We start from the raw sequence: 9,726 nt of genomic DNA, 5'->3' as shown, positions 1-9,726 counted from the left end.
GGAAGTAACAGTAAGGGCTAGTTCTTTCAGCAGTTGGTCATGATCTTTGTTTTAGGGGTGAAGGACACGTTGAAAGGATGCATTTTGCCAAAGGTCATCTGGAAGTCTAGGGAAAACACAAGAAAAGAACTCAAGAATTGTAGCCCAGGATTACAAATGAAAGCAAACTATCCGTCACTTTCATAATTCAAGATCAGCGTAGCTTCTAAAATGGGCCACAGTTTCTTGTATTTGGACTTCTAGGAACTGGACACATTCTGTCTATGTGTAATACTGCACGAATACTTCCTGTGTGGGAGTCAGAAGAACGCTGCAGCCAAAGCAAAACAAACTTCTGCTTTTTTAACAACTAATGAAAACGGTTTCCTTCTTCATTAGCATTGCTGGCACCAAAGTCCCACAGACATGAAGAGTAGGTAACAAGCTGCTTCTTTTCTGTTTCTTTCATAGATAGAGAACTGGAGGGCAAGGTGGCAAATTCTGCCCTCATCAGGCAAGGCAGAGCTTGGATGAAAAAGTTTTAGCATCTGCATTTAGCATCTGCATCTGCAGTTTTTTAGCACTTTAAGGAAGTGATATTCAGCCCCACCTGCATTTCTGTTGTTCTAACAAATCCCTACAAACAGTGCCTACCAGTAATTGGGAAAACTGGAACGAGAAGTATCCTAGCAAGGACGTGTGCTTGAGCTGCATAATAAATCTCACCCCTTGCACCTACGTTCAGAAGCACTGCACAAATGCCTGTAATAACAGTTTTTCTGGTTTAAGTATGTGAATCCCAGATGCATCTACCATGAATTAGATCAATTCAAAATTTTGGTAGACACAACTAGAAGCAAAATTTGGTCCTTCCTTATGGGAATCTTGCTGAAGGTGTGGAGACAGTTTTGACACTTCCTGGCAGATGCTCTTGCAATGTTTAAAACAATTGCATGATACCCAAACCCCTCCCTCTCTGTGGGCTGTGCAGTTTGACTGGTTTTAGTGCCTAGCAAACTCCACAAAACACAGAAGTCTGCACAACCTCTTTTTCCACCTCCTGGCTTATTTGCCAGAAGCTGAGCTTTGCTGTGCAAGCACAGTTCTCACCCGTTTCACATGACTGCATTTTTACCCCCAAAATATTTATTTGTAGGAGTGGGAGCACTGCTTATGGGATGAGATTGTTGCTAGGAAATGTGAGATCATGGAGGTATTTTCAGTGACACAGCAGAAAATTATTTATAAGCTTCTGCTTTGGACACCTATATGGGCCCAAATTAGTGACAGCACTTCTTAGCAAAGAAAGGAGCTGCTTATATGAGAAACGGATGTTTCACTTGCAGTCTTCATTTGGAAATTGTTTGAGTAGCAGGTCTGGAAAATGCTGTACTGTGACACAAACCAAGTACCAAGTCTAGCACTGCCTTGTATGAGTTGCACAAAATCATAGACCCCACCGAGTGAGTACTGACTGATCCGCGAATAGGAGTTGAAGTCATTCAGGCATCGGATGTCAGATGGTGCTTATGGTTTTTGTTCTGTTTGAATATTTCAGAATGAGATCGAAGATGGATAAAACAGCACGAAGGCTTACCTTCTTCCTTCTGTACAGAGATTTATTTTTCCTTGTGTGAGTAGATAGACAAAAACTTTGAGGATGGTATTCTTGAAAGATGAGGTCACATACTTTTTTCCATCAAAGCATACACACTTTTTGATAGATCCTCTTTCATCTGTTATTGCCTAGTTACATGACTTCTTTGAGTGCAGCTCTGGAGCAGACAGCAGTCTGGGTGTGCAGTTCTGCATTCCACCCCTTCCCTCCCTCGGGTCAGCACTAGAGCTCCCAGGCTCTCCATGTTTACTGCAAAGGAACTTGAGCTACACTGCTGGATCTATGCTTCTCCTTGCACCTCCTCAGAGGGGAAATGACAAACGTTCAGATGAATACAATGCTTGTTCTCAGAATCTTTATCAATCCTGGTTTCATTTCAACTTCCATTTTCACTTGGGGACAGGGAGCTGTGCTTATGGGTTTTGGACGCAGATTCGGCTAACGAAAGGAAACAAAGAGCTGAGGTTATTTCCACAAAAACAAGATTCTCACCAAAGCATCACTAAAATGCTCAGTTGGGAATTGAACTTGTGTGAACTCTGGCAGTCGCTCTTTAGTGTCAGCCTCTTCACAAACAACAGCTGATTCGGATGAGTGAAAAAAGAAGAAAAAAAAGGTGCAGTGTAGAACTGATAATCTGCTTTATTAACACTTAAAATTTTAACCCTGTAAACCTTTCTGAAACTTTCTGAATGGGTGCAGCAGCATCTGAGATATACTGTCATAAACAGGCATGAAAGAAAGAAAAGGTTCTCATGAGTTTCCCCAAGCTCGTTGTTCTCCTTGTAGGCAGAGCTATTGAAACTCTTTTCCTGACCTGTCTAAACTTTCTAGGCAGTCTGAAGTCCAAAGCAAACCTTATTCAAGTGCTGTCCTTATATATATGTGTGTTTTTCCTCCTAACTGAAAACTTTCTGTCTGCAAATGAAGTCAATTTCATCCTTTCCACCTTCTTTGTAATGAACATTGTACACTGAAGGACTGCTTAGTTTTCTGTTTTTCAGCATTCTTCTTACAACTTCTCTCAGTGATCTTGTCTCCATTTCCAGTTCTTGTTCTCTTTAGGATTACCTTTGTGCGTATTTTTTTCTTAAAACATGGTATGCTAAGTTGGACAAAAAATTCTCTGTGAAGCAGCAGCAGTGAAAGTTATATATATGTTTCTAGGCAGTGTGAGGAACAGTTTATTCCAGACTTCTAATTCTTATTAACTGCCAGCCTCTGATCCCCTGTAGTCTGTTCTTCCTATCCCAGAAACTTCCTTAGCTTTGGTTCCCCTCTGCCACTTTACCTTGGTAATGTGCCAGCACACGTTATCTCAGGACACATCTTGAATTTTCACTAATGACACAAAGGTGCACATTGTTTGAAATTTAAGTTTTCAATGTGAAAATACAACACCAATACTGCATTAAAATTTTCTATTAATGAGCTGGAGGTATAACCCTTGCAGCAACACAGACCTGGGCCGATCTTCTTAGATCCCTTCCAATAGAACTGTTCTATTCTATCTAAGAATTAGCTTGGCAGAGAAAAACCCAGTGGTTAACAAGTGGTGAACCAACAGTGTGTCCTTGCAGCAAAGAAGGCCAACAACATCCTGGGCTGCACTGACAGAAGGCTGGGGAAGGTGGGTGTTCCCCTCTACTCAGCACTGGTGAGACACGTTTGGAGAGCTGGGTTCAGTTCTGGGCTCCACCAGACAAGAAGTATGTGGATGTACTAGAGAACATCTACAGAAGAACATGAAGATAATTAAGGGATTGGAACATCTGACATAGAAGGAGGAGTTGTAAGAACTGGCGTTGTTCAGCCTTGGGAAGAGGACTGGGAAAGAACTTCAGTGTGAATAAACATCTGATATTGGGTAGTAAAGATCTGCCACTTGGATTCCTAAACACAAGCCTATGGCTTGCACTAAAAAAGACTTCTCTCCCGCAGCTCTGATTGTGTGGAGGTTGTACACAGTTCACATAGGAACCCTTCTGGATGTGTTGATGCTGTGTGGAGGCATTGGCACAGTTATTGTGTCTGATGTCTCTTGTCTCACAAAATGCTTCACACCTTTTTCCATACTCAAGACATATGAAAGCAAAGATGGATCCTTGAAGCACATTTGGTCACAGTATTTGAAATAACACAGGTTTCCTAAATACAAACCTGCAATTATTTGTTAGAGTTCTGTAACCCGGGAGATGCTCACATGCATTCACTTAAGTTTGGCCACTTAATCTAGCGTATGTTCAAGTAGGCTTGTCTCTGCAGGACTTCTCTTCATTGATTGAAGGGAAAGAGGTCCTTGAATAGGCATTACAGGGCACTTGAGTTCATTTCTGCCCTGATTCAGCCACTGCAAGTGTCTATTTGACTCTTCTAATTATAAAACAAGGGCCTAGGAATGCTAACTCAGGTATTTAAGGTCAAGCATGCCAATACCTCCTTGAGTCCTTATCTGGAGAATTGTTGCCATTTGTTACTGGCCCCTTCAGCTTAAATGATGGCTTAGCATGCCTTTTGACCTGAGGAACATCATTTTTTTGACAAAACCTACTAGCAAGCTCAGCATTTGGTCAGCTGCTTCAGCAGGAGCACAGAGTGCAGATGTTAGGCCAGACAGGAATTTTTCTTTATAATGATTGGAAGATGGTAGCTGCCCTTTCATGGTGCAATAAACATTATGTACAGGTGTGACGAGAGATCCAAATAGACAGAAAGCAGGAAGGAAAACGTGTGATACAAACTGTCGCTGAGATCACAGCAATCATAGAATGGCTTAGGCTGGAGGGGACCTCAAAGACCATCTCGTTCCAGCCCCCCTGTTGTAGGTAGGGTTGCTCCCTACTAGATCAAGCTGCCCAGAATCTCATTTGACCTGACCTTGAATGTCTGCAGGATCAGCCTGCTCCAGGTAGAAAGCAGTCCAGCAAGTGGGTAGTTAGGACCAAACACGTCTCCTGATGACCAGCAGCTGTTAGCTACGTTGCCTTTCCAGATTGAGAGGTGCCTGCTAGCTGATCTCCTGACAGATTGGTAGAATTTTGGTCTATTTCACAAACCTAGCCCACAACACTAAAACTGCTGTTGCTCTCTGCATCACAGGCTCACGTGCCCCCAGAACAAGTTATTTTACTCCACAGTGGGGTATGCTCCTCCAGGATACCAAAAAGTAGATAAATCTCTATAAATTCACTGTAAGCTGGTGCTTTTAAGCTATCGTATGCAAAAAGAACGCAGTTTAAGTAGCATCCAGAAAGTTATTTGTAGAGCAGGAGCTGGCTGGTTTTAGCGAGACTCTCTACCCTCCCAGAGCCTTAAGTGGAGCAGAATTTAACGCTGAAGAAAATAAGACTTGTGTGAATCATGGGCTGAAGGGGTAGAAATATCCATAGTTCGATTAGAAAGGCAAACAAGTCACAGTTTGGCACAGGGAGCAGAGCTTTCCCACAGCTGCAGCCATGCTCTACAAATGGCAGTAGGGCTTTGCTGAGGCTCTCCAGGGCCTTTTGGGAACACCACCAACACCTGGGGCCTCTTCCACACCTGTGTGGAGCCGTGCAGGTGTGGGGGATTAATGCTAATGGGCTCCACTTGGCCTCACAGGAACTGCTGCCATGAAGGACAGCATAAAGAGCTGGGAGGCGTAGTTGTGGGGTTTGCTGGGGAGGCGTCTGTGGTCCTGGTTCCCCTATATTTGCTCTGGCGAAGCTGATACTGAGGCAAGGCCCAGCATACAAAGGTAAGGCAGAGGTTTTATCTGAGTGGTGTGTTCAGTTGGGTGCTGTAAGCCTTGGATCCGCTCTTTGGAGAAGTGGGATGGGGAGCTGTGGGGGTTTTTGTTGTTTTGTTTTACCTGAGCTGTGAATGGGTTGTAGTGCCTTGTTTGGTCAGCTGTGTCTGGTTATACAGAGTAACTCTTTAGGTTTTTTTGTAACATACAAAGCTTACCATGTTTTGTTTTTTTTTTTAAGCTGCTTCAGTACAGCATGCTTGTTAAAGTGCCCCCCAGTCAGTGGGAAAACCACTGCCTGCTTTTGGCATTGGAGATCTGTGTTTGTGCTGTGCATACTGGTGATGCCCCAGTGGCACTGGGCAGTGGGCTCTCCTCTGGGAGCTGCCTGTTGGCATAAAATCTACAGAGCAAGCTGGTTACCCTGTCTTCTCCTGATGGCTCCTTGAGCCCCTATCTATGTGAGGTAGTGACCATGAGGGCTCCTCTCAGGCTGGAAGGTGTAGGCAGGTGGTTGGGACTGGCTAATGGAGAAGTTGTTGAGGCTGAAGCAAAGCTCCTTGCTGCCTTTTGCCAAACCAGGAGCAGATGTTCCCAATAAAGCTCTGACTCCTTAGATGTGGGTGTTCAGCTGATAACAAACATTGTGAATTGGCCCTGTGCTATTAGGCGAGTAATGAAGGCTGGTGTGAATTCTCTTGTATCTAATAAGTGTTTTACTTCAGTTGGTGCTTTTAAGAGCATCTTCATCCCTCACCCAGCTGCCTGTCCTGTGAAGCCCACCAGCATTTTCTATCTTTAAAACCTCTTCCAACTCTGTCAGCCTTGGCTGAAGTCTACTGGTGGTTATTAGAACAGAGGGCAGGCAAGTGTGTGTTTTACTATTCTACATCCCCCCACAGTGAGTGCGTACGTACTGTGACTCCTGAATCAATTTCATGTTGAATCTTCAGCTTAGTTTAAATGAACTGGCAGAGATGGGAACTTGGAGGCTTTCTCTTTTTCTTCTCAGTTGTTTCCATCTTCTGTTATACAAATATTCCATTGCTCAATAATGGGAAGTGGAAAACAAAATTCCAAGTTCATCTTTTAAAGGATGTTAATGGGCATGAATGTAACCAATATAGTTAATAACAGTCCAGGCAGAGATGGAAGACTCCTTGTGAGTAAGGGCCAACATAGCTTTCTGACCATCCCTCCTAGAGAAGGGTCTGGATATTAAGGGATAAGTCGCACTAAGTATTTCCTTCTTAGCCTCTTTATTCATTTATGCCTACTGGTTTTTGTCGTCTTTAAAGGTGTTGTTTAGCCCTGTTTTGAATTACTTTGAAACAAATGTCTTTTAAATGCTGTTGTTTTTTTACTTTAGAAAACATCTTAATGGATTTCTTTTTTATTAAAGATACCACTTCGTTTCTTATTTAAGAAACATTCTCTAATAAAAATAATCCTTAATTGGAAGAGTGAAAGGGAGGAACAACTGCAGACTTCAGGAAGCTCTGCTTGGTGGAAGGAGTAGCATGAATTCAGTTTTCTTGTACTTTTCTGAGTTGAATTTAAAAGTATGGAAGCTCAGCAATGGCATACCATCTTAGTTAGAACTGCTAAGGAAAGGGTATTATTTTGTTTCCATAAGCCAAAAAGCAGAACAAGAATTACTTTAAGCATGAAGCAATGAGAAGATAAGGAAATAATGAAGGGGGGGGAATGGGGACTACAAAGCTCCTAAGGCTAATGAGCCTCTTGCCTCTAGGTTTTACTTCATCTCCCTTTCTCTCCTTTGTCACTGTATTCTCCAGTTTCCTCCTCCAGTCTAGCTGCCTCTTAACCTTGTTAATACTTCACTTTGATGGTCTTAAGTTCTTGACAATTTATTCCAGATGTTTGCTACTTTGAATGAAATAGATTTCCCAAATTTCCTGTTTGCTCTTAATGTCTCTTGTCTCTTTCTTTTTCTTTGAAAGTGTGACCACTTTTTTTAAAAACTTTTTAGCAATCTGAATATGTTGGCCCACTTTCCCACTCCTGCCCTTGCAACCCTGAAGCTCTGAATGCTTTCCTCAGAATGGATGCTGCTTTTCGTTGTCGTCTTACAGCATGATCTTGGTGTTTTTCACCTCCCTCAGCTCTACACATGTTGGGGTCTGAGCTCTCAAGCTCTTTCCCCTTCCTCCATGTGTGTGTGTTTGCACTAAAGTAGAAGGGTATCATGGAAAGAAATATCCCAGACCAAATATTCTTACAACCTGGGGTTGTCCACGTTGTTGGTTCCATCAGGTGCCCTCCATGGATAAGTTATGTGGAGAGATGAGAGTAGAAGCAATGGGTTGGCAGCAATTTGTTCACTCCCACAAGTTCCTGATGTGGGAGCTCTGTTGGGTCACCACAGCCAACCTGGGCACGGCGGTGCTGTTGGAAGCTCCCGTTACACTAATAAAAACGTGTCCACTTCAAGGCGGTTGTATGGCTTTAATTATTCCCTTGTTTTCTTTAAAAACAAAACAAACCTGTAAGTGAACCAGTTCTTCAAGTAAAAAAGCTGTGCCTGGACTAGGCCTTACACCTCAATCTTGCAAATGCTTTCACACGTGTTTAACTTTACTGCTATGAGTAATCCTATTGATTTTAAATTGAGCTACTCAGGCAATAAAGAATGGATTTGTATGATCTGGGACTTACTGTGGGGTATGTCAGAAGTCAGTTTTTTGAAACTAATGATTAAGTGAGTGTAAAAGGAGTGTGCAGCCCAGAATTTCATTAAAACAATGAGTACTTTTGCTTAAAGGCTTCCTTTAAAGTATCTAGCTGTCTTGTCTGCTCTTCTGAGCACTGTCTCTTGAAGGCTGTTTGGGAACTTTTTTTTTTACAGCATTATTTACAATAACCATCTGGTCAGTGCTTGATGTACTGTGGCTTTTACAGCTTTCCATTGAGGCTATCCCATGTGTTGGTGCCTTTACAACGGTGTTCCGTGGTTTCTTACATTCTAACACTGGGTGTACACACACTGAGCTTTCCATGTTTAGGGGCTCTTCCTTCTCTCCAGTTGCCCATTTCCACAAAACTTCTGGTGATGAGACAGCTCTGAATTTCCTGTCGATCAAATTGAGCTGAAAGCAACCAACTCATTCAAAAGTTATTAGGGATGCATGCTCATACATAGCATGATGATATATGCGTTATTTTTGAAGGAAGTAAGGCAGAAAAAATAAGTGATTTGATTAGAGATGGATTTGTTGGAATGCTTCGTGAGCCTGAAAAAATGACTTTGCTTTCATGGCTGGTCTTATAAGTATGTTTAACCCCAACTCATCCCTCCTCCCTACTGAGGAGAGCAGAAGGGAAGGGCTACTTCTTATGCAAGGTATGGATGGACAAGCCTTTTTGGAAGTCACAGAAGGAAAAACTTGCTTCTCAGTATTTCATCAACATGAGCAGGCTTGGTGGTAGGGCTGACAGATCTGTGCCAGTTGCCAACACGGTGGGTGAGTCCCTTCGACTCGGGTGTTTGCTGGAGAAGGAAACTATTGAGTTCTGCTTAGAGGAATATACAGGGGAAACAGCTCTGTTGTGTTAAAGCACTGGCAATCTGACATCATAGCCAACTTTGCCCCAGCTGGCTGTGCTGCAGATCATTAAAGGGAAAGGTGTTTCACACATTCTAGCCTCTTTCTCCTTTCCTTTGGAAAGAGAGATCTTTGCCATTTTAATTGGGGAAAAAAAAATCAAAACAAAAAAAAACCATAAGAAACCCTCTAAGTAACAACAATAAAAACAATCCCCCAAACCAACACGATGATAAACCCCACACCACCAGCAAAACTCCCAAAGAGGAGTCAAGAAGAGACCATTCAGCTTTGATCAGAGTTGATCTGATGAATCCTGTGTTTTCTCATAGGAGGGAATGAGGAAACAAAGTGTGGGGATGTAATGCAGCAGATGAAAATTAAGCCAGCCTAAATCTGTTGCTTGATGAACTATTCAACAAATTGCTCTGTACTTGCCCATCTCATTCTCTTTGGAGCAGTGCTGGCATTTGAAGGTTGACTCTGGGCGGGTGCTTTTTAGAACTCTTCATGGCTTGCAAGAATTACAAGAGTGATTATAATAACTTGCATGTTCATAATTGTTTCCTAGGCTCTGTGAAATGATTTCATTCAGACCTGGTTTGTGTGCTCAGTTCATGAGGAAAATGTCAAAAACCTAAACTTTGGGGATGGGTGTAGGAAACCAGCACCTTTTGTGCTATTGAACAGGACTGTGGGTCCCATCTTCCCTCCTGTTTTTGGGAAATCTGTGATTCTTCAGAAGGGGGTCAAGGCTGTAGCTAGTTTCCTCTCTCCAGGTTGTGAAGCCAGACTGCTGGGTGCTGTTTCACCTTCCTCAGTGACAGGTGGGAATC

The sequence above is a fragment of the Lagopus leucura genome, unplaced genomic scaffold, assembly GCF_019238085.1.
Source record: "Lagopus leucura isolate 7727_CA_CO unplaced genomic scaffold, USGS_WTPT01 Super-Scaffold_100024, whole genome shotgun sequence".
NCBI lineage: Eukaryota > Metazoa > Chordata > Aves > Galliformes > Phasianidae > Lagopus > Lagopus leucura.
The sequence above is the reverse complement of the archived record's forward strand: the minus strand, read 5'-3'. Positions refer to the sequence as shown.